Source organism: Petromyzon marinus, chromosome 24, assembly GCF_048934315.1.
Source record: "Petromyzon marinus isolate PM22_M1 ecotype Great Lakes invasive population chromosome 24, UKy_Petmar_22M1.pri1.0, whole genome shotgun sequence".
Lineage (NCBI taxonomy): Eukaryota > Metazoa > Chordata > Hyperoartia > Petromyzontiformes > Petromyzontidae > Petromyzon > Petromyzon marinus.
In genome coordinates, this window is record NC_133690.1 from 1,775,585 (window position 1) to 1,801,378 (window position 25,794).

Here is a 25,794-nt window from a genome sequence, read left to right on the forward strand (position 1 = left end):
ATAAACATCTAAAAAAACCCAGTAGGGGAGTAGATCAAGTGGTAGTGTGCTCGCTTACCATGCGAGAAGTAGTGGGATCGATGCCCACATTCTCCAAAGTACATATGGACACGTACCTTTTTTGTTAGCTTGCATGAATTGAGTAATCATATGAACGTATCGAATGTTTAAAACGTAATCAATATATTCACAAGGTCAATCAAAATATTACAAATGAATTCCTTAACCCGGTATTGATGCAATGATTTTTTTCAATATCTTTTCTGCTGCCTATCAGGTCCATGGACGTCAATTATATCAAGTAACAGGAAAGCAGAGTGGCAGAGCGTAAGCGTGCTGGGTCCTTTTCCCAGAGGTCGATGGATCGAAGCCAGTCTATGATATCTGGCTTCCGGTATCACTTAGGTCGGTTTTTATTCATCGCAGATTTAAAGGTTAAGTTTGTTCTTGTTTAGCTTAGATATTTTTTTTCAAATGTGCTATGGCCTATGTCAACATAAACATCCACGACAACCCAGTGGGGGATTAGCTCAAGTGGTAGAGCGCTCGCTTAGCATGCGAGAGGTAGTGTGATCGATGCCCACATTCTCCAAAGAACATATGGACAAGTACCTTTTTTTTAGCTTGTATGAATTGTGTAATCATATGAACGTGTCGAATGTTTAAAACGTTATCAATGTATTCATAAGGTCAATCAAAATATTACAAATGAATTTCTTAAGACGGTATTGATGCAAACAATGATAATTTTTCAACATCTTTTCTGCTGCCTATCAGGTCCATGGACGTCAATAATATCCATTTACAGGAAAGCAGAGTGGTAAAGCGAAAGCGTGCTGGGTCCTTTTTCCAGAGATCGATGGATCGAAGCCAGTCTATAATATCTGGCTTCCTCTATCACATAGGTCGGTTTTAATTTATCGCAGATTTAAAGGTAGAGTTTGATCTTGTTTTGCTTTGATATTTTTCAAAAAGTTCCATGGCCTATTTCGAGATAAACATCCATGATAACCCAGCGGGGGAGTAGCTCAGCTGGTAGAGCACTTGCTTAGCATGTGAGAGGTAGTGGGATCGATGCCCACATTCTCCAAAGCGCAAATGGACAAGTAGCTCTTTTTTTGCTAGCGTGTATGAATTGAGTAATCATATGAACGTGTCGAATGTTTAAAACGTTATCAATATATTCACAAGGTCAATCAAAATATTACAAATGAATTCCTTAACCCGGTATTGATGCAATGATTTTTTTCAATATCTTTTCTGCTGCCTATCAGGTCTATGGACGTCAATTATATCCATTTACAGGAAAGCAGAGTGGCAGAGCGTAAGCGTGCTGGGTCCTTTTCCCAGAGGTCGATGGATCGAAGCCAATCTATGATATCCTGCTTCCTGTATCGCCTATGTCGGTTTTTATGTTTCGCGGATTTTAAGGTTAAGTTAGTTCTTGTTTAGCTTAGATATTTTTTTAAATGTGGTATGGCCTATGTCAACATAAACATCCACGACACCCCAGTGGGGGATTAGCTCAAGTGGTAGAGCGCTCGCTTAGCATGCGAGAGGTAGTGGGTCGATGCCCACATTCTCCAAAGTACATATGGACACGTACCTTTTTTTGTTAGCTTGCATGAATTGAGAAATCATATGAACGTGTCGCATGTTTAAAAAGTTATCAATATATTCACAAGGTCAATCAAAATATTACAAATTAATTTATTAACCCGGTATTGATGCAAACAAGGATCATTTTTGCCGTATCTTTTCTGCTGCCTATCAGGTCCATGGACGTCAATTATATCCATTTACAGGAAAGCAGAGTGGCAGAGCGTAAGCGTGCTGGGTCCTTTTCCCAGAGGTCGATGGATCGAAGCCAGTCTATGATATCTGGCTTCCGGTATCACTTAGGTCGGTTTTTATTCATCGCAGATTTAAAGGTTAAGTTTGTTCTTGTTTAGCTTAGATATTTTTTTTCAAATGTGCTATGGCCTATGTCAACATAAACATCCACGACAACCCAGTGGGGGATTAGCTCAAGTGGTAGAGCGCTCGCTTAGCATGCGAGAGGTAGTGTGATCGATGCCCACATTCTCCAAAGAACATATGGACAAGTACCTTTTTTTTAGCTTGTATGAATTGTGTAATCATATGAACGTGTCGAATGTTTAAAACGTTATCAATATATTCACAAGGTCAATCAAAATATTACAAATGAATTTATTAACCCGGTATGGATGCAAACAATGATAATTTTTCAACATCTTTTCTGCTGCCTATCAGGTCCATGGACGTCAATAATATCCATTTACAGGAAAGCAAAGTGGCAAAGCGAAAGCGTGCTGGGCCCTTTTTCCAGAGGTCGCTGGATCGAAGCCAGTATATGATATCTGGCTTCCTCTATCACATAAGTCGGTTTTAATTTATTGCAGATTTAAAGGTTACGTTTGATCTTGTTTTGCTTAGATATTTTTTTCTAAAAGTTCCATTGCCTATGTCGAGATAAACATCTAAAAAAACCCAGTAGGGGAGTAGATCAAGTGGTAGTGTGCTCGCTTACCATGCGAGAAGTAGTGGGATCGATGCCCACATTCTCCAAAGTACATATGGACACGTACCTTTTTTGTTAGCTTGCATGAATTGAGTAATCATATAAACGTATCGAATGTTTAAAACGTAATCAATATATTCACAAGGTCAATCAAAATATTACAAATGAATTCCTTAACCCGGTATTGATGCAATGATTTTTTTCAATATCTTTTCTGCTGCCTATCAGGTCCATGGACGTCAATTATATCCATTTACAGAAAAGCAGAGTGGCAGAGCGTAAGCGTGCTGGGTCCTTTTCCCAGAGGTCGATGGATCGAAGCCAGTCTATGATATCTGGCTTCCGGTATCACTTAGGTCGGTTTTTATTCATCGCAGATTTAAAGGTTAAGTTTGTTCTTGTTTAGCTTAGATATTTTTTTCAAATGTGCTATGGCCTATGTCAACATAAACATCCACGACAACCCAGTGGGGGATTAGCTCAAGTGGTAGAGCGCTCGCTTAGCATGCGAGAGGTAGTGTGATCGATGCCCACATTCTCCAAAGAACATATGGACAAGTACCTTTTTTTAGCTTGTATGAATTGTGTAATCATATGAACGTGGCGAATGTTTAAAACGTTATCAATGTATTCATAAGGTCAATCAAAATATTACAAATGCATTTCTTAAGACGGTATTGATCCAAACAATGATAATTTTTCAACATCTTTTCTGCTTGCCTATCAGGTCCATGGACGTCAATAATATCCATTTACAGGAAAGCAGAGTGGCAAAGCGAAAGCGTGCTGGGTCCTTTTTCCAGAGATCGATGGATCGAAGCCAGTCTATAATATCTGGCTTCCTCTATCACATAGGTCGGTTTTAATTTATCGCAGATTTAAAGGTAGAGTTTGATCTTGTTTTGCTTTGATATTTTTCAAAAAGTTCCATGGCCTATTTCGAGATAAACATTCAACGCAACCAAGTGGGAGATTAGCTCAAGTGGTAAAGCGCTCGCTTAGCATGCGAGAGGTAGTGGAATCGATGCCCACATTCTCCAAAGTACATATGGACAAGTACCTTTTTTTGTTAGCTCGTATGAATTGAGTAATCATATAAACGTGTCGAATGTTAAAACGTTATCAATATATTCACAAGGTCAATCAAAATATTACAAATGAATTTATTAACCCAGTATTGATGCAAACAAGGATTTTTTTCAATATCTTTTCTACTGCCTATCAGGTCCATGGACGTCAATAAAATCCATTTACAGGAAAGCAGAGTGGCAGAGCGTAAGCGTGCTGGGTCCTTTTCCCAGAGGTCGATGGATCGAACCCAGTCTATGATATCTGGCTTCCGGTATCACTTAGGTCGGTTTTTATTTATCGCAGATTTAAAGGTTAAGTTTGTTCTTGTTTAGCTTAGATATTTTTTTCAAATGTGCTTTGGCCTATGTCAACATAAACATTCACGAGAACCCAGTGGGGGATTAGCTCAAGTAGTAGAGCGCTCGCTTAGCATGTAAGAGGTAGTGGGATCGATGACCACATTCTCCAAAGAACACATGGACAAGTACCCTTTTTTTGTACGCTTGAATGAATTGAATAATCATATGAACGTGTGGAATGTTTAAAACGTTATCAATATATTCACAAGGTCACTCAAAATATTACAAATGAATTTCTTAAGCCTGTATGGATGCAAACAATGATAATTTTTCAACATCTTTTCTGCTGCCTATCAGGTACATGGATGTCAATAATATCCATTTACAGGAAAGCAGAGTGGCAGAGCATAAGCGTGCTGGGTCCTTTTCCCAGAGGTCGATGGATCGAAGCCAATCTATGATATCTGGCTTCCTGTTTCGCCTAGGTCGGTTTTTATGTTTCGCGGATTTAAAGGTTAAGTTTGTTCTTGTTTAGCTTAGATATTTTAAAATGAAAATGTGCTATGGCCTTTGTCGAGATAAACATCCATGACAACCCAGCGGGGGAGTAGCTCAGCTGGTAGAGCACTCGCTTAGCATGTGAGAGGTAGTGGGATCGATGCCCACATTCTCCAAAGCGCAAATGGACAAGTAGCTCTTTTTTTGCTAGCGTGTATGAATTGAGTAATCATATGAACGTGTCGAATGTTTAAAACGTTATCAATATATTCACAAGGTCAATCAAAATATTACAAATGAATTCCTTAACCCGGTATTGATGCAATGATTTTTTTCAATATCTTTTCTGCTGCCTATCAGGTCTATGGACGTCAATTATATCCATTTACAGGAAAGCAGAGTGGCAGAGCGTAAGCGTGCTGGGTCCTTTTCCCAGAGGTCGATGGATCGAAGCCAATCTATGATATCCTGCTTCCTGTATCGCCTATGTCGGTTTTTATGTTTCGCGGATTTTAAGGTTAAGTTAGTTCTTGTTTAGCTTAGATATTTTTTTAAATGTGGTATGGCCTATGTCAACATAAACATCCACGACACCCCAGTGGGGGATTAGCTCAAGTGGTAGAGCGCTCGCTTAGCATGCGAGAGGTAGTGGGATCGATGCCCACATTCTCCAAAGTACATATGGACACGTACCGTTTTTTGTTAGCTTGCATGAATTGAGAAATCATATGAACGTGTCGCATGTTTAAAAAGTTATCAATATATTCACAAGGTCAATCAAAATATTACAAATTAATTTATTAACCCGGTATTGATGCAAACAATGATCATTTTTGCCGTATCTTTTCTGCTGCCTATCAGGTCCATGGACGTCAATTATATCCATTTACAGGAAAGCAGAGTGGCAGAGCGTAAGCGTGCTGGGTCCTTTTCCCAGAGGTCGATGGATCGAAGCCAGTCTATGATATCTGGCTTCCGGTATCACTTAGGTCGGTTTTTATTCATCGCAGATTTAAAGGTTAAGTTTGTTCTTGTTTAGCTTAGATATTTTTTTTCAAATGTGCTATGGCCTATGTCAACATAAACATCCACGACAACCCAGTGGGGGATTAGCTCAAGTGGTAGAGCGCTCGCTTAGCATGCGAGAGGTAGTGTGATCGATGCCCACATTCTCCAAAGAACATATGGACAAGTACCTTTTTTTTAGCTTGTATGAATTGTGTAATCATATGAACGTGTCGAATGTTTAAAACGTTATCAATATATTCACAAGGTCAATCAAAATATTACAAATGAATTTATTAACCCGGTATGGATGCAAACAATGATAATTTTTCAACATCTTTTCTGCTGCCTATCAGGTCCATGGACGTCAATAATATCCATTTACAGGAAAGCAAAGTGGCAAAGCGAAAGCGTGCTGGGCCCTTTTTCCAGAGGTCGCTGGATCGAAGCCAGTATATGATATCTGGCTTCCTCTATCACATAAGTCGGTTTTAATTTATTGCAGATTTAAAGGTTACGTTTGATCTTGTTTTGCTTAGATATTTTTTTCTAAAAGTTCCATTGCCTATGTCGAGATAAACATCTAAAAAAACCCAGTAGGGGAGTAGATCAAGTGGTAGTGTGCTCGCTTACCATGCGAGAAGTAGTGGGATCGATGCCCACATTCTCCAAAGTACATATGGACACGTACCTTTTTTGTTAGCTTGCATGAATTGAGTAATCATATAAACGTATCGAATGTTTAAAACGTAATCAATATATTCACAAGGTCAATCAAAATATTACAAATGAATTCCTTAACCCGGTATTGATGCAATGATTTTTTTCAATATCTTTTCTGCTGCCTATCAGGTCCATGGACGTCAATTATATCCATTTACAGAAAAGCAGAGTGGCAGAGCGTAAGCGTGCTGGGTCCTTTTCCCAGAGGTCGATGGATCGAAGCCAGTCTATGATATCTGGCTTCCGGTATCACTTAGGTCGGTTTTTATTCATCGCAGATTTAAAGGTTAAGTTTGTTCTTGTTTAGCTTAGATATTTTTTTCAAATGTGCTATGGCCTATGTCAACATAAACATCCACGACAACCCAGTGGGGGATTAGCTCAAGTGGTAGAGCGCTCGCTTAGCATGCGAGAGGTAGTGTGATCGATGCCCACATTCTCCAAAGAACATATGGACAAGTACCTTTTTTTAGCTTGTATGAATTGTGTAATCATATGAACGTGGCGAATGTTTAAAACGTTATCAATGTATTCATAAGGTCAATCAAAATATTACAAATGAATTTCTTAAGACGGTATTGATGCAAACAATGATAATTTTTCAACATCTTTTCTGCTGCCTATCAGGTCCATGGACGTCAATAATATCCATTTACAGGAAAGCAGAGTAGCAAAGCGAAAGCGTGCTGGGTCCTTTTTCCAGAGATCGATGGATCGAAGCCAGTCTATAATATCTGGCTTCCTCTATCACATAGGTCGGTTTTAATTTATCGCAGATTTAAAGGTAGAGTTTGATCTTGTTTTGCTTTGATATTTTTCAAAAAGTTCCATGGCCTATTTCGAGATAAACATTCAACGCAACCAAGTGGGAGATTAGCTCAAGTGGTAAAGCGCTCGCTTAGCATGCGAGAGGTAGTGGAATCGATGCCCACATTCTCCAAAGTACATATGGACAAGTACCTTTTTTTGTTAGCTCGTATGAATTGAGTAATCATATAAACGTGTCGAATGTTAAAACGTTATCAATATATTCACAAGGTCAATCAAAATATTACAAATGAATTTATTAACCCAGTATTGATGCAAACAAGGATTTTTTTCAATATCTTTTCTACTGCCTATCAGGTCCATGGACGTCAATAAAATCCATTTACAGGAAAGCAGAGTGGCAGAGCGTAAGCGTGCTGGGTCCTTTTCCCAGAGGTCGATGGATCGAACCCAGTCTATGATATCTGGCTTCCGGTATCACTTAGGTCGGTTTTTATTCATCGCAGATTTAAAGGTTAAGTTTGTTCTTGTTTAGCTTAGATATTTTTTTCAAATGTGCTATGGCCTATGTCAACATAAACATCCACGACAACCCAGTGGGGGATTAGCTCAAGTGGTAGAGCGCTCGCTTAGCATGCGAGAGGTAGTGTGATCGATGCCCACATTCTCCAAAGAACATATGGACAAGTACCTTTTTTTAGCTTGTATGAATTGTGTAATCATATGAACGTGGCGAATGTTTAAAACGTTATCAATGTATTCATAAGGTCAATCAAAATATTACAAATGAATTTCTTAAGACGGTATTGATGCAAACAATGATAATTTTTCAACATCTTTTCTGCTGCCTATCAGGTCCATGGACGTCAATAATATCCATTTACAGGAAAGCAGAGTAGCAAAGCGAAAGCGTGCTGGGTCCTTTTTCCAGAGATCGATGGATCGAAGCCAGTCTATAATATCTGGCTTCCTCTATCACATAGGTCGGTTTTAATTTATCGCAGATTTAAAGGTAGAGTTTGATCTTGTTTTGCTTTGATATTTTTCAAAAAGTTCCATGGCCTATTTCGAGATAAACATTCAACGCAACCAAGTGGGAGATTAGCTCAAGTGGTAAAGCGCTCGCTTAGCATGCGAGAGGTAGTGGAATCGATGCCCACATTCTCCAAAGTACATATGGACAAGTACCTTTTTTTGTTAGCTCGTATGAATTGAGTAATCATATAAACGTGTCGAATGTTAAAACGTTATCAATATATTCACAAGGTCAATCAAAATATTACAAATGAATTTATTAACCCAGTATTGATGCAAACAAGGATTTTTTTCAATATCTTTTCTACTGCCTATCAGGTCCATGGACGTCAATAAAATCCATTTACAGGAAAGCAGAGTGGCAGAGCGTAAGCGTGCTGGGTCCTTTTCCCAGAGGTCGATGGATCGAACCCAGTCTATGATATCTGGCTTCCGGTATCACTTAGGTCGGTTTTTATTTATCGCAGATTTAAAGGTTAAGTTTGTTCTTGTTTAGCTTAGATATTTTTTTCAAATGTGCTTTGGCCTATGTCAACATAAACATTCACGAGAACCCAGTGGGGGATTAGCTCAAGTGGTAGAGCGCTCGCTTAGCATGTAAGAGGTAGTGGGATCGATGACCACATTCTCCAAAGAACACATGGACAAGTACCCTTTTTTTGTACGCTTGAATGAATTGAATAATCATATGAACGTGTGGAATGTTTAAAACGTTATCAATATATTCACAAGGTCACTCAAAATATTACAAATGAATTTCTTAAGCCTGTATGGATGCAAACAATGATAATTTTTCAACATCTTTTCTGCTGCCTATCAGGTACATGGATGTCAATAATATCCATTTACAGGAAAGCAGAGTGGCAGAGCATAAGCGTGCTGGGTCCTTTTCCCAGAGGTCGATGGATCGAAGCCAATCTATGATATCTGGCTTCCTGTTTCGCCTAGGTCGGTTTTTATGTTTCGCGGATTTAAAGGTTAAGTTTGTTCTTGTTTAGCTTAGATATTTTAAAATGAAAATGTGCTATGGCCTTTGTCGAGATAAACATCCATGACAACCCAGCGGGGGAGTAGCTCAGCTGGTAGAGCACTCGCTTAGCATGTGAGAGGTAGTGGGATCGATGCCCACATTCTCCAAAGCGCAAATGGACAAGTAGCTCTTTTTTTGCTAGCGTGTATGAATTGAGTAATCATATGAACGTGTCGAATGTTTAAAACGTTATCAATATATTCACAAGGTCAATCAAAATATTACAAATGAATTCCTTAACCCGGTATTGATGCAATGATTTTTTTCAATATCTTTTCTGCTGCCTATCAGGTCTATGGACGTCAATTATATCCATTTACAGGAAAGCAGAGTGGCAGAGCGTAAGCGTGCTGGGTCCTTTTCCCAGAGGTCGATGGATCGAAGCCAATCTATGATATCCTGCTTCCTGTATCGCCTATGTCGGTTTTTATGTTTCGCGGATTTTAAGGTTAAGTTAGTTCTTGTTTAGCTTAGATATTTTTTTAAATGTGGTATGGCCTATGTCAACATAAACATCCACGACACCCCAGTGGGGGATTAGCTCAAGTGGTAGAGCGCTCGCTTAGCATGCGAGAGGTAGTGGGATCGATGCCCACATTCTCCAAAGTACATATGGACACGTACCTTTTTTTGTTAGCTTGCATGAATTGAGAAATCATATGAACGTGTCGCATGTTTAAAAAGTTATCAATATATTCACAAGGTCAATCAAAATATTACAAATTAATTTATTAACCCGGTATTGATGCAAACAATGATCATTTTTGCCGTATCTTTTCTGCTGCCTATCAGGTCCATGGACGTCAATTATATCCATTTACAGGAAAGCAAAGTGGCAAAGCGAAAGCGTGCTGGGCCCTTTTTCCAGAGGTCGCTGGATCGAAGCCAGTATATGATATCTGGCTTCCTCTATCACATAAGTCGGTTTTAATTTATTGCAGATTTAAAGGTTACGTTTGATCTTGTTTTGCTTAGATATTTTTTTCTAAAAGTTCCATTGCCTATGTCGAGATAAACATCTAAAAAAACCCAGTAGGGGAGTAGATCAAGTGGTAGTGTGCTCGCTTACCATGCGAGAAGTAGTGGGATCGATGCCCACATTCTCCAAAGTACATATGGACACGTACCTTTTTTGTTAGCTTGCATGAATTGAGTAATCATATAAACGTATCGAATGTTTAAAACGTAATCAATATATTCACAAGGTCAATCAAAATATTACAAATGAATTCCTTAACCCGGTATTGATGCAATGATTTTTTTCAATATCTTTTCTGCTGCCTATCAGGTCCATGGACGTCAATTATATCCATTTACAGAAAAGCAGAGTGGCAGAGCGTAAGCGTGCTGGGTCCTTTTCCCAGAGGTCGATGGATCGAAGCCAGTCTATGATATCTGGCTTCCGGTATCACTTAGGTCGGTTTTTATTCATCGCAGATTTAAAGGTTAAGTTTGTTCTTGTTTAGCTTAGATATTTTTTTCAAATGTGCTATGGCCAATGTCAACATAAACATCCACGACAACCCACTGGGGGATTAGCTCAAGTGGTAGAGCGCTCGCTTAGCATGCGAGAGGTAGTGTGATCGATGCCCACATTCTCCAAAGAACATATGGACAAGTACCTTTTTTTAGCTTGTATGAATTGTGTAATCATATGAACGTGGCGAATGTTTAAAACGTTATCAATGTATTCATAAGGTCAATCAAAATATTACAAATGAATTTCTTAAGACGGTATTGATGCAAACAATGATAATTTTTCAACATCTTTTCTGCTGCCTATCAGGTCCATGGACGTCAATAATATCCATTTACAGGAAAGCAGAGTGGCAAAGCGAAAGCGTGCTGGGTCCTTTTTCCAGAGATCGATGGATCGAAGCCAGTCTATAATATCTGGCTTCCTCTATCACATAGGTCGGTTTTAATTTATCGCAGATTTAAAGGTAGAGTTTGATCTTGTTTTGCTTTGATATTTTTCAAAAAGTTCCATGGCCTATTTCGAGATAAACATTCAACGCAACCAAGTGGGAGATTAGCTCAAGTGGTAAAGCGCTCGCTTAGCATGCGAGAGGTAGTGGAATCGATGCCCACATTCTCCAAAGTACATATGGACAAGTACCTTTTTTTGTTAGCTCGTATGAATTGAGTAATCATATAAACGTGTCGAATGTTAAAACGTTATCAATATATTCACAAGGTCAATCAAAATATTACAAATGAATTTATTAACCCAGTATTGATGCAAACAAGGATTTTTTTCAATATCTTTTCTACTGCCTATCAGGTCCATGGACGTCAATAAAATCCATTTACAGGAAAGCAGAGTGGCAGAGCGTAAGCGTGCTGGGTCCTTTTCCCAGAGGTCGATGGATCGAACCCAGTCTATGATATCTGGCTTCCGGTATCACTTAGGTCGGTTTTTATTTATCGCAGATTTAAAGGTTAAGTTTGTTCTTGTTTAGCTTAGATATTTTTTTCAAATGTGCTTTGGCCTATGTCAACATAAACATTCACGAGAACCCAGTGGGGGATTAGCTCAAGTGGTAGAGCGCTCGCTTAGCATGTAAGAGGTAGTGGGATCGATGACCACATTCTCCAAAGAACACATGGACAAGTACCCTTTTTTTGTACGCTTGAATGAATTGAATAATCATATGAACGTGTGGAATGTTTAAAACGTTATCAATATATTCACAAGGTCACTCAAAATATTACAAATGAATTTCTTAAGCCTGTATGGATGCAAACAATGATAATTTTTCAACATCTTTTCTGCTGCCTATCAGGTACATGGATGTCAATAATATCCATTTACAGGAAAGCAGAGTGGCAGAGCATAAGCGTGCTGGGTCCTTTTCCCAGAGGTCGATGGATCGAAGCCAATCTATGATATCTGGCTTCCTGTTTCGCCTAGGTCGGTTTTTATGTTTCGCGGATATAAAGGTTAAGTTTGTTCTTGTTTAGCTTAGATATTTTAAAATGAAAATGTGCTATGGCCTTTGTCGAGATAAACATCCATGACAACCCAGCGGGGGAGTAGCTCAGCTGGTAGAGCACTCGCTTAGCATGTGAGAGGTAGTGGGATCGATGCCCACATTCTCCAAAGCGCAAATGGACAAGTAGCTCTTTTTTTGCTAGCGTGTATGAATTGAGTAATCATATGAACGTGTCGAATGTTTAAAACGTTATCAATATATTCACAAGGTCAATCAAAATATTACAAATGAATTCCTTAACCCGGTATTGATGCAATGATTTTTTTCAATATCTTTTCTGCTGCCTATCAGGTCTATGGACGTCAATTATATCCATTTACAGGAAAGCAGAGTGGCAGAGCGTAAGCGTGCTGGGTCCTTTTCCCAGAGGTCGATGGATCGAAGCCAATCTATGATATCCTGCTTCCTGTATCGCCTATGTCGGTTTTTATGTTTCGCGGATTTTAAGGTTAAGTTAGTTCTTGTTTAGCTTAGATATTTTTTTAAATGTGGTATGGCCTATGTCAACATAAACATCCACGACACCCCAGTGGGGGATTAGCTCAAGTGGTAGAGCGCTCGCTTAGCATGCGAGAGGTAGTGGGATCGATGCCCACATTCTCCAAAGTACATATGGACACGTACCTTTTTTTGTTAGCTTGCATGAATTGAGAAATCATATGAACGTGTCGCATGTTTAAAAAGTTATCAATATATTCACAAGGTCAATCAAAATATTACAAATTAATTTATTAACCCGGTATTGATGCAAACAATGATCATTTTTGCCGTATCTTTTCTGCTGCCTATCAGGTCCATGGACGTCAATTATATCCATTTACAGGAAAGCAGAGTGGCAGAGCGTAAGCGTGCTGGGTCCTTTTCCCAGAGGTCGATGGATCGAAGCCAGTCTATGATATCTGGCTTCCGGTATCACTTAGGTCGGTTTTTATTCATCGCAGATTTAAAGGTTAAGTTTGTTCTTGTTTAGCTTAGATATTTTTTTTCAAATGTGCTATGGCCTATGTCAACATAAACATCCACGACAACCCAGTGGGGGATTAGCTCAAGTGGTAGAGCGCTCGATTAGCATGCGAGAGGTAGTGTGATCGATGCCCACATTCTCCAAAGAACATATGGACAAGTACCTTTTTTTTAGCTTGTATGAATTGTGTAATCATATGAACGTGTCGAATGTTTAAAACGTTATCAATATATTCACAAGGTCAATCAAAATATTACAAATGAATTTATTAACCCGGTATGGATGCAAACAATGATAATTTTTCAACATCTTTTCTGCTGCCTATCAGGTCCATGGACGTCAATAATATCCATTTACAGGAAAGCAAAGTGGCAAAGCGAAAGCGTGCTGGGCCCTTTTTCCAGAGGTCGCTGGATCGAAGCCAGTATATGATATCTGGCTTCCTCTATCACATAAGTCGGTTTTAATTTATTGCAGATTTAAAGGTTACGTTTGATCTTGTTTTGCTTAGATATTTTTTTCTAAAAGTTCCATTGCCTATGTCGAGATAAACATCTAAAAAAACCCAGTAGCGGAGTAGATCAAGTGGTAGTGTGCTCGCTTACCATGCGAGAAGTAGTGGGATCGATGCCCACATTCTCCAAAGTACATATGGACACGTACCTTTTTTGTTAGCTTGCATGAATTGAGTAATCATATGAACGTATCGAATGTTTAAAACGTAATCAATATATTCACAAGGTCAATCAAAATATTACAAATGAATTCCTTAACCCGGTATTGATGCAATGATTTTTTTCAATATCTTTTCTGCTGCCTATCAGGTCCATGGACGTCAATTATATCCATTTACAGGAAAGCAGAGTGGCAGAGCGTAAGCGTGCTGGGTCCTTTTCCCAGAGGTCGATGGATCGAAGCCAGTCTATGATATCTGGCTTCCGGTATCACTTAGGTCGGTTTTTATTCATCGCAGATTTAAAGGTTAAGTTTGTTCTTGTTTAGCTTAGATATTTTTTTTCAAATGTGCTATGGCCTATGTCAACATAAACATCCACGACAACCCAGTGGGGGATTAGCTCAAGTGGTAGAGCGCTCGCTTAGCATGCGAGAGGTAGTGTGATCGATGCCCACATTCTCCAAAGAACATATGGACAAGTACCTTTTTTTAGCTTGTATGAATTGTGTAATCATATGAACGTGTCTAATGTTTAAAACGTTATCAATATATTCACAAGGTCAATCAAAATATTACAAATGAATTTCTTAAGCCGGTATGGATGCAAACAATGTAAATTTTTCAATATCTTTTCTGCTGCCTATCAGGTCCATGGACGTCAATTATATCCATTTACAGGAAAGCAGAGTGGCAAAGCGAAAGCGTGCTGGGTCCTTTTTCCAGAGATCGATGGATCGAAGCCAGTCTATAATATCTGGCTTCCTCTATCACATAGGTCGGTTTTAATTTATCGCAGATTTAAAGGTAGAGTTTGATCTTGTTTTGCTTTGATATTTTTCAAAAAGTTCCATGGCCTATTTCGAGATAAACATTCAACGCAACCAAGTGGGAGATTAGCTCAAGTGGTAAAGCGCTCGCTTAGCATGCGAGAGGTAGTGGGATCGATGCCCACATTCTCCAAAGTACATATGGACACGTACATTTTTTTGTGTTAGCTTGTATGAATTGAGTAATCATATGAACGTGTCGAATGTTTAAAACGTTATCAATATATTCACAAGGTCAATCAAAATATTACAAATTAATTTATTAACCCGTATTTATGCAAACAATGATCATTTTTCCGTATCTTTTCTGCTGCCTATCAGGTCCATGGACGTCAATAATATCCATTTACAGAAAAGCAAAGTGGCAAAGCGAAAGCGTGCTGGGCCCTTTTTCCAGAGATCGATGGATCGAAGCCAGTCTATAATATCTGGCTTCCTCTATCACATAGGTCGGTTTTAATTTATCACAGATTTAAAGGTAACGTTTGATCTTGTTTTGCTTTGATATTTTTCAAAAAGTTCCATGGACTATTTCGAGATAAACATTCAACACAACCAAGTGGGGGATTATCTCAAGTGGTAGAGCGCTCGCTTAGTATGCGAGAGGTAGTGGGATCCATGCCCACATTCTCCAAAACGCCTATGGACAAGTAGCTCTTTTTTTGTTAGCATGTATGAATTGAGTAATCATATGAACGTGTCGAATGTTTAAAACGTTATCAATACATTCACAAGGTCAATCAAAATATTACAAATGAATTTCTTAACCCGGTATTGATGCAAACATTGATTTTTTTCAATATCTTTTCTGCTGCCTATCAGGTCCATGGACGTCAATTATATCCATTTACAGGAAAGCAGAGTGGCAGAGCGTAAGCGTGCTGGGTCCTTTTCCCAGAGGTCGATGAATCGAAGCCAATCTATGATATCTGGCTTCCTGTATCGCCTAGGTCGGTTTTTATGTTTCGCGGATTTAAAGGTTAAGTTTGTTCTTGTTTAGCTTAGATATTTTTTTCAAATGTGCTATGGCCTATGTCAACATAAACATCCACGACCACCCAGTGGGGGATTAGCTCAAGTGGTAGAGCGCACGCTTAGCATGCGAGAGGTAGTGGGAGCGATGCCCACATTCTCCAAAGAACATATGGACAACTACCTTTTTTTTGTTTGCTCGTATGAATTGAGTAATCATATGAACGTGTCGAATGTTGAAAACGTTATCAATGTATTCACAAGGTCAATCAAAATATTACAAATGAATTTATTAACCCGGTATGGATGCAAACAATGATAATTTTTCAACATCTTTTCTGCTGCCTATCAGGTCCATGGACGTCAATAATATCCATTTACAGGAAAGCAGAGTGGCAGAGCGTAAGCGTGCTGGGTTCTTTTCCCAGAGGTCGATGGATCGAAGCCAGTCTATGACATCTGGCTTCCTATATCACTTAGGTCGGATTTTATTTATCTCAGATTTTAAGGTTAAATATGTTCTTGTTTAGCTTAGATATTTTTTTTAAATGTGCTATGGCCTATGTCGACATAAGCATCCACGACAACCCAGTGGGGGATTAGCTCAAGTCGTAGAGCGCTCGCTTAGCATGCGAGAGGTAGTGGGATCGATGCCCACATTCTCCAAAGTACATATGGACAAGTACCTTTTTTTGTTAGCTCGTATGAATTGAGTAATCATATAAACGTGTCGAATGTTTAAAACGTTATCAATATATTCACAAGGTCAATCAAAATATTACAAATGAATTTATTAACCCAGTATTGATGCAAACAATGATTTTTTTTCAATATCTTTTCTACTGCCTATCAGGTCCATGAACGTCAATAATATCCATTTACAGGAAAGCAGAGTGGCAGAGCGTAAGCGTGCTGGGTCCTTTTCCCAGAGGTCGATGGATCGAACCCAGTCTATGATATTTGGCTTCCGGTATCACTTAGGTCGGTTTTTATTTATCGCAGATTTAATGGTTAAGTTTGTTCTTGTTTAGCTTAGATATTTTTTTCAAATGTGCTTTGGCCTATGTCAACATAAACATTCACGAGAACCCAGTGGGGGATTAGCTCAAGTGGTAGAGCGCTCGCTTAGCATGTAAGAGGTAGTGTGATCGATGACCACATTCTCCAAAGAACACATGGACAAGTACCCTTTTTTTGTACGCTTGAATGAATTGAGTAATCATATGAACGTGTGGAATGTTTAAAACGTTATCAATATATTCACAAGGTCACTCAAAATATTACAAATGAATTTCTTAAGCCTGTATGGATGCAAACAATGATAATTTTTCAACATCTTTTCTGCTGCCTATCAGGTACATGGATGTCAATAATATCCATTTACAGGAAAGCAGAGTGGCAGAGCATAAGCGTGGTGGGTCCTTTTCCCAGAGGTCGATGGATCGAAGTCAATCTATGATATCTGGCTTCCTGTTTCGCCTAGGTCGGTTTTTATGTTTCGCGGATTTAAAGGTTAAGTTTGTTCTTGTTTAGCTTAGATATTTTAAAATGCAAATGTGCTATGGCCTTTGTCGAGATAAACATCCATGACAACCCAGCGGGGGAGTAGCTCAGCTGGTAGAGCACTCGCTTAGCATGTGAGAGGTAGTGGGATCGATGCCCACATTCTCCAAAGCGCAAATGGACAAGTAGCTCTTTTTTTGCTAGCGTGTATGAATTGAGTAATCATATGAACGTGTCGAATGTTTAAAACGTTATCAATATATTCACAAGGTCAATCAAAACATTACAAATTAATTTATTAACCCCTGTATTGATGCAAACAATGATCATTTTTCCGTATCTTTTCTGCTGCCTATCAGGTCCATGGACGTCAATAAAATCCATTTACAGGAAAGCAGAGTGGCAGAGCGTAAGCGTGCTGGGTCCTTTTCGCAGAGGTCGATGGATCGAAGCCAGTCTATGATATCTGGCTTCCGGTATCACTTAGTTCGGTTTTTATTTATCGCAGATTTAAAGGTTAAGTTTGTTCTTGTTTAGCTTAGATATTTTTTTCAAATGTGCTTTGGCCTATGTCAACATAAACATTCACGAGAACCCAGTGGGGGATTAGCTCAAGTGGTAGAGTGCTCGCTTAGCATGTGAGAGGTAGTGGGATCGATGACCACATTCTCCAAAGAACACATGGACAAGTACCCTTTTTTTGTACGCTTGAATGAATTGAATAATCATATGAACGTGTGGAATGTTTAAAACGTTATCAATATATTCACAAGGTCACTCAAAATATTACAAATGAATTTCTTAAGCCTGTATTGATGCAAACAATGATCATTTTTGCCGTATCTTTTCTGCTGCCTATCAGGTCCATGGACGTCAATTATATCCATTTACAGGAAAGCAGAGTGGCAGAGCGTAAGCGTGCTGGGTCCTTTTCCCAGAGGTCGATGGATCGAAGCCAGTCTATGATATCTGGCTTCCGGTATCACTTAGGTCGGTTTTTATTCATCGCAGATTTAAAGGTTAAGTTTGTTCTTGTTTAGCTTAGATATTTTTTTTCAAATGTGCTATGGCCTATGTCAACATAAACATCCACGACAACCCAGTGGGGGATTAGCTCAAGTGGTAGAGCGCTCGCTTAGCATGCGAGAGGTAGTGTGATCGATGCCCACATTCTCCAAAGAACATATGGACAAGTACCTTTTTTTAGCTTGTATGAATTGTGTAATCATATGAACGTGTCGAATGTTTAAAACGTTATCAATATATTCACAAGGTCAATCAAAATATTACAAATGAATTTATTAACCCGGTATGGATGCAAACAATGATAATTTTTCAACATCTTTTCTGCTGCCTATCAGGTCAATGGACGTCAATAATATCCATTTACAGGAAAGCAGAGTGGCAAAGCGAAAGCGTGCTGGGCCCTTCTTCCAGAGATCGATGGATCGAAGCCAGTCTATAATATCTGGCTTCCTCTATCACATAGGTCGGTTTTAATTTATCGCAGATTTAAAGGTAACGTTTGATCTTGTTTTGCTTTGATATTTTTCAAAAAGTTCCATGGCCTATTTCGAGATAAACATTCAACACAACCAAGTGGGGGATTAGGTCAAGTGGTAGAGCGCTCGCTTAGCATGCGAGAGGTAGTGGGATCGATGCTCTCATTCTCCAAAGTACATTTGGACACGTACCTTTTTTTGTTAGCTTGTATGAATTGAGTAATCATATGAACGTATCGAATGTTTAAAACGTTATCAATATATTCACAAGGTCAATCAAACTATTACAAATTAATTTATTAACCCGGTATTGATGCAAACAATTATTTTTTTTCAATATCTTTTCTTCTGCCTATCAGGTACATGGACGTCAATTAAATACATTTACAGGAAAGCAGAGTGGCAGAGCGTAACCGTGCTGGGTCCTTTTCCCAGAGGTCGATGGATCGAAGCCAATCTATGATATCTGGCTTCCGGTATCACTTAGGTCGGATTTTATTTATCTCAGATTTTAAGGTTAAATATGTTCTGGTTTAGCTTAGATATTTTTTTTAAATGTGCTATGGCCTATGTCGACATAAGCATCCACGACACCCCAGTGGGGGATTAGCTCAAGTGGTAGAGCGCTCGCTTAGCTATGCGAGAGGTAGTGGGATTGATGCCCACATTCTCCAAAGTACATATGGACACGTACCTTTTTTTTGTTAGCTTGTATGAATTGAGTAATCATATGAACGTGTCGAATGTTTAAAACGTTATCAATATATTCACAAGGTCAATCAAAATATTACAAATGAATTTATTAACCCGGTATTGATGCAAACAATGATCATTTTTCCGTATCTTTTCTGCTGCCTATCAGGTCCATGGACCTCAATAATATCCATTTACAGGAAAGCAGAGTGGCAAAGCGAAATCGTGCTGGGCCCTTTTTCCAGAGATCGATGGATCGAAGCCAGTCTATAATATCTGGCTTCCTCTATCACATAGGTCGGTTTAATTTATCGCAGATTTAAAGGTAACGTTTGATCTTGTTTTGCTTTGATATTTTTCAAAAAGTTCCATGGCCTAGTGGGCCTAGTGGGGGATTAGCTCAAGTGGTAGTGCGCTCGTTTAGCATACGAAAGGTAGTGGGATCGATGCCCACATTCTCCAAAACGCATATGGACAAATAGCTCTTTTTTTGTTAGCATGTATGAATTGAGCAATCATATGAACGTGTCGAATGTTTAAAACGTTATCAATATATTCACAAGGTCAATCAAAATATTACAAATGAATTCCTTAACCCGGTATTGATGCAAACAATGATTTTTTTCAATATCTTTTCTGCTGCCTATCAGGTCCATGGACGTCAATTATATCCATTTACAGGAAAGCAGAGTGGCAGAGCATAAGCGTGCTGGGTCCTTTTCCCAGAGGTCGATGGATCGAAACCAGTCTATGATATCTGGCTTCCGGTATCACTTAGGTCGATTTTTATTTATCGCAGATTTAAAGGTAACGTTTGATCTTGTTTTGCTTTGATATTTTTAAAAAAGTTCCTTGGCCTATTTCGAGATAAACATGCAACACAACCAAGTGGGGGATTAGCTCAAGTGGTAGAGCGCTCGCTTAGCATGCGAGAGGTAGTGGGATCGATGCCCACATTCTCCAAAGAACATATGGACAAGTACCTTTTTTTTAGCTTGTATGAATTGAGTAATCATATGAACTTGTCGAATGTTTAAAACGTTATCAATAAATTCACAAGGTCACTCAAAATATTACAAATGAATTTCTTAAGCCGGTATGGATGCAAACAATGATAATTTTTCAACATCTTTTCTGCTGCCTATCAGGTACATGGATGTCAATAATATCCATTTACAGGACAGCGGAGTGGCAGAGCATAAGCGTGCTGGGTCCTTTTCCCAGAGGTCGATGGATCGAAGCCAATCTATGATATCTGGCTTCCTGTTTCGCCTAGGTCGGTTTTTATGTTTCGCGGATTTAAAGGTTAAGTTTGTTCTAGTTTAGCTTAGATATTTTTTTCAAATGTGCTATGGCCTATGTCAACATAAACATCCACGAGAACCCAGTGGGGGATTAGCTCAAGTGGTAGAGCGCTCGCTTAGCATGCGAGAGGTAGTGGGATCGATGCCCACATTCTCCAAAGTACATATGGACACGTACATTTTTTTGTTAGCTTGTATGAATTGAGTAATCATATGAACGTGTCGAATGTTTAAAACGTTATCAATATATTCACAAGGTCAATCAAAATATTACAAATTAATTTATTAACCCGGTATTTATGCAAACAATGATCATTTTTCCGTATCTTTTCTGCTGCCTATCAGGTCCATGGACGTCAATAATATCCATTTACAGAAAAGCAAAGTGGCAAAGCGAAAGTGTGCTGGGCCCTTTTTCCAGAGATCGATGGATCGAAGCCAGTCTATAATATCTGGCTTCCTCTATCACATAGGTCGGTTTTAATTTATCGCAGATTTAAAGGTAACGTTTGATCTTGTTTTGCTTTGATATTTTTCAAAAAGTTCCATGGCCTATTTCGAGATAAACATTCAACACAACTAAGTGGGGGATTATCTCAAGTGGTAGAGCGCTCGCTTAGTATGCGAGAGGTAGTGGGATCCATGCCCACATTCTCCAAAACGCCTATGGACAAGTAGCTCTTTTTTTGTTAGCATGTATGAATTGAGTAATCATATGAACGTGTCGAATGTTTAAAACGTTATCAATACATTCACAAGGTCAATCAAAATATTACAAATTAATTTCTTAACCCGGTATTGATGCAAACATTGATTTTTTTCAATATCTTTTCTGCTGCCTATCAGGTCCATGGACGTCAATTATATCCATTTACAGGAAAGCAGAGTGGCAGAGCGTAAGCGTGCTGGGTCCTTTTCCCAGAGGTCGATGGATCGAAGCCAGTCTATGATATCTGGCTTCCGGTATCACTTAGGTCGGTTTTTATTTATCGCTGATTTAAAGGTTAAGTTTGTTCTTGTTTAGCTTAGATATTTTTTTCAAATGTGCTATGGCCTATATCAACATAAACATCCAAGACAACCCAGTGGGGGATTAGCTCACGTGGTAGAGCGCTAGCTTAGCATGTGAGAGGTAGTGGGATCGATGCCCACATTCTCCAAAGAACACATGGACAAGTACCTTTTTTTGTATAGCTTGTATGAATTGAGTAATCCTATGCACGTGTGGAATGTTGAAAACGTTATCAATATATTCACAAGGTCACTGAAAATATTACAAATGAATTTCTTAAGCCGGTATGGATGCAAACAATGATAATTTTTCAATATCTTTTCTGATGCCTATCAGGTCCATGGACGTCAATTATATACATTTACAGGAAAGCAGAGTGGCAGAGCGTAAGCGTACTGGGTCCTTTTCCCAGAGGTCGATGGATCGAAGCCAGTCTATGATATCTGGCTTCCGGTATCACTTGGGTCGGTTTTTAATTATCGCAGATTTAAAGGTTAAGTTTGTTCTTGTTTAGCTTAGATATTTTTTTCAAATGTGCTATGGCCTATGTCAACATAAACATCCACGAGAACCCAGTGGGGGATTAGCTCAAGTGGTAGAGCGCTCGCTTAGCATGCGAGAGGTAGTGGGATCGATGCCCACATTCTCCAAAGTACATATGGACACGTACATTTTTTTGTTAGCTTGTATGAATTGAGTATTCATATGAACGTGTCGAATGTTTTAAACGTTATCAATATATTCACAAGGTCAATCAAAATATTACAAATTAATTTATTAACCCGGTATTTATGCAAACAATGATCATTTTTCCGTATCTTTTCTGCTGCCTATCAGGTCCATGGACGTCAATAATATCCATTTACAGAAAAGCAAAGTGGCAAAGCGAAAGCGTGCTGGGCCCTTTTTCCAGAGATCGATGGATCGAAGCCAGTCTATAATATCTGGCTTCCTCTATCACATAGGTCGGTTTTAATTTATCGCAGATTTAAAGGTAACGTTTGATCTTGTTTTGCTTTGATATTTTTCAAAAAGTTCCATGGCCTATTTCGAGATAAACATTCAACACAACCAAGTGGGGGATTATCTCAAGTGGTAGAGCGCTCGCTTAGTATGCGAGAGGTAGTGGGATCCATGCCCACATTCTCCAAAACGCCTATGGACAAGTAGCTCTTTTTTTGTTAGCATGTATGAATTCAGTAATCATATGAACGTGTCGAATGTTTAAAACGTTATCAATACATTCACAAGGTCAATCAAAATATTACAAATGAATTTCTTAACCCGGTATTGATGCAAACATTGATTTTTTTCAATATCTTTTCTGCTGCCTATCAGGTCCATGGACGTCAATTATATCCATTTACAGGAAAGCAGAGTGGCAGAGCGTAAGCGTGCTGGGTCCTTTTCCCAGAGGTCGATGGATCGAAGCCAGTCTATGATATCTGGCTTCCGGTATCACTTAGGTCGGTTTTTATTGATCGCAGATTTAAAGGTTAAGTTTGTTCTTGTTTTGCTTAGATATTTTTTTTCAAATGTGCTATGGCCTATGTCAACATAAACATCCACGACACCCCAGTGGGGGATTAGCTCAAGTGGTAGAGCGCTCGCTTAGCATGTGAGAGGTAGTGGGATCGATGCCCACATTCTCCAAAGCACATATGGACAACTACCTTTTTTTTATTTGCTCGTATGAATTGAGTAATCATATGAACGTGTCGAATGTTGAAAACGTTATAAATGTATTCACAAGGTCAATCAAAATATTACAAATGAATTTATTAACCCGGTATGGATGCAAACAATGATAATTTTTCAACATCTTTTCTGCTGCCTATCAGGTCCATGGACGTCAATAATATCCATTTACAGGAAAGCAGAGTGGCAGAGGGTAAGCGTGCTGGGTCCTTTTCCCAGAGGTCGATGGATCGAAGCCAGTCTATGACATCTGGCTTCCTATATCACTTAGGTCGGATTTTATTTATCTCAGATTTTAAGGTTAAATATGTTCTTGTTTAGCTTAGATATTTTTTTTTTAAAATGTGCTATGGCCTATGTCGACATAAGCATCCACGACAACACCAGTGGGGGATTAGCTCAAGTGGTAGAGCGCTCGCTTAGCATGCGAGAGGTAGTGGGATCGATGCCCACATTCTCCAAAGTACATATGGACAACTACCTTTTTTTTGTTTGCTCGTATCAATTGAGTAATCATATGAACGTATCGAATGTTGAAAACGTTATCAATGTATTCACAAGGTCAATCAAAATATTACAAATGAATTTCTTAAGCCGGTATTGATGCAAACAATGAAAAATTTTCAACATCTTTTCTGCTGCCTATCAGGTCCATGGACGTCAATTATATCCATTTACAGGAAAGCAGAGTGGCAGAGCGTAAGCGTGCTGGGTCCTTTTCCCAGAGGTCGATGGATCGAAGCCAGTCTATGATATCTGGCTTCCGGTATCACTTAGGTCGGTTTTTATTTATCGCTGATTTAAAGGTTAAGTTTGTTCTTGTTTAGCTTAGATATTTTTTTCAAATGTGCTATGGCCTATATCAACATAAACATCCAAGACAACCCAGTGGGGGATTAGCTCAGTTGGTAGAGTGCTAGCTTAGCATGCGAGAGGTAGTGGGATCGATGCCCACATTCTCCAAAGTACATATGGACACGTACCTTTTTTTGTTAGCTTGTATGAATTGAGTAATCATATGAATGTGTCGAATATTTAAAACGTTATCAATATATTTACAAGGTCAATCAAAATATTACAAATGAATTTATTAACCCGGTATTGATGCAAACAATGATAATTTTTCAATATCTTTTCTGCAGCCTATCATGTCCATGGACATCAATAATATCCATTTACAGGAAAGCAAAGTGGCAAAGCGAAAGCGTGCTGGGCCCTTTTTCCAGAGATCGATTGATCGAAGCCAGTCTATAATATCTGGCTTCCTCTATCACATAGGTCGGTTTTAATTTATCGCAGATTTAAAGATAACGTTTGATCTTGTTTTGCTTTGATATTTTTCAAAAAGTTCCATGGCCTATTTCAAGATAAACATCTATGACAACCCAGTGGGGGATTAGCTCAAGTGGTAGAGCGCTTGCTTAGCATGCGAGAGGTAGTGGGATCGATGCCCACATTCTCCAAAGTACATATGGACACGTACCTTTTTTTTGTTAGCTTGTATGAATTGAGTAATCATATGAACGTGTCGAATGTTTAAAACGTTATCAATATATTTACAAGGTCAATCAAAATATTACAAATGAATTTATTAACCCGGTATTGATGCAAACAATGATAATTTTTCAACATCTTTTCTGCAGCCTATCAGGTCCATGGACGTCAATAATATCCATTTACAGGAAAGCAGAGTGGCAGAGCGTAAGTGTGCTGGGTCCTTTTCCCAGAGGTTGATGGATCGAAGCCAGTCTATGATATCTGGCTTCCTATATCACTTAGGTCGGATTTTATTTATCTCAGATTTAAAGGTTAAGTTAGTTCTTGTTTAGCTTAGATATTTTTTTAAAAAATGTGCTATGGCCTATGTCGACATAAACATCCGCGACAACCCAGTGGGGGATTAGCTCAAGTGCTAGAGCGCTTGCTTAGCATGCGAGAGGTAGTGGGTTCGATGCCCACATTCTCCAAAGTACATATGGACAATTACCTTTTTTTTGTTAGCTCGTATGAATTGAGTAATCATATGAACGTGTCGAATGTTGAAAACGTTATCAATGTATTCATAAGGTCAATCAAAATATTACAAATGAATTTCTTAAGACGGTATTGATGCAAACAATGATAATTTTCAACATCTTTTCTGCTGCCTATCAGGTACATGGATGTCAATAATATCCATTTACAGGAAAGCAGAGAGGCAGAGCGTAATCATGCTGGGTCCTTTTCCCTGAGGTCGATGGATCGAAGCCAATCTATGATATCTGGCTTCCTGTATCGCCTAGGTCGGTTTTAATGTTTCGCGGATTTAAAGGTTAAGTTTGTTCTTGGTTAGCTTAGATATTTTTTTAAATGTGCTATGTACTATGTCGAAATAAACATCCATGACAACCCAGTGGGGGATTAGCTCAAGTGGTAGAGCGCTCGCTTAGCATGCGAGAGGTAGTGGGATCGATGCCCACATTCTCCAAAGTACATATGGACAATTACCTTTTTTTGTTTGCTTGTATGAATTGAGTAATCATATGAACGTGTCGAATGTTTAAAACGTTATCAATATATTTACAAGGTCAATCAAAATATTACAAGTGAATTTATTAACCCGGTATTGATGCAAACAATGATAATTTTTCAACATCTTTTCTGCAGACTATCAGGTCCATGGACGTCAATAATATC

At 38.9% G+C, this 25,794-nt stretch overlaps 8 non-coding genes across 8 annotated transcripts; all 8 read left to right on the plus strand.

Moving 5' to 3' along the window:
* Positions 1–5,010: 5,010 nt before the first annotated feature.
* Positions 5,011–5,083, plus strand: TRNAA-AGC (transfer RNA alanine (anticodon AGC)). The gene has a single exon. It is a non-coding gene; the product is annotated as a tRNA-Ala (tRNA).
* Positions 5,084–9,502: 4,419 nt separating this feature from the next.
* TRNAA-AGC (transfer RNA alanine (anticodon AGC)) lies at positions 9,503–9,575 on the plus strand. The gene has a single exon. It is a non-coding gene; the product is annotated as a tRNA-Ala (tRNA).
* A 2,923-nt stretch (positions 9,576–12,498) lies between these two features.
* On the plus strand, positions 12,499–12,571 carry TRNAA-AGC (transfer RNA alanine (anticodon AGC)). The gene has a single exon. It is a non-coding gene; the product is annotated as a tRNA-Ala (tRNA).
* Positions 12,572–19,994: 7,423 nt separating this feature from the next.
* TRNAA-AGC (transfer RNA alanine (anticodon AGC)) lies at positions 19,995–20,067 on the plus strand. The gene has a single exon. It is a non-coding gene; the product is annotated as a tRNA-Ala (tRNA).
* Positions 20,068–20,493: 426 nt separating this feature from the next.
* On the plus strand, positions 20,494–20,566 carry TRNAA-AGC (transfer RNA alanine (anticodon AGC)). The gene has a single exon. It is a non-coding gene; the product is annotated as a tRNA-Ala (tRNA).
* A 1,431-nt stretch (positions 20,567–21,997) lies between these two features.
* Positions 21,998–22,070, plus strand: TRNAA-AGC (transfer RNA alanine (anticodon AGC)). Its single transcript has one exon. It is a non-coding gene; the product is annotated as a tRNA-Ala (tRNA).
* Positions 22,071–23,506: 1,436 nt separating this feature from the next.
* TRNAA-AGC (transfer RNA alanine (anticodon AGC)) lies at positions 23,507–23,579 on the plus strand. The gene has a single exon. It is a non-coding gene; the product is annotated as a tRNA-Ala (tRNA).
* A 1,933-nt stretch (positions 23,580–25,512) lies between these two features.
* Positions 25,513–25,585, plus strand: TRNAA-AGC (transfer RNA alanine (anticodon AGC)). Its single transcript has one exon. It is a non-coding gene; the product is annotated as a tRNA-Ala (tRNA).
* The last annotated feature ends 209 nt before the right edge of the window (positions 25,586–25,794 follow it).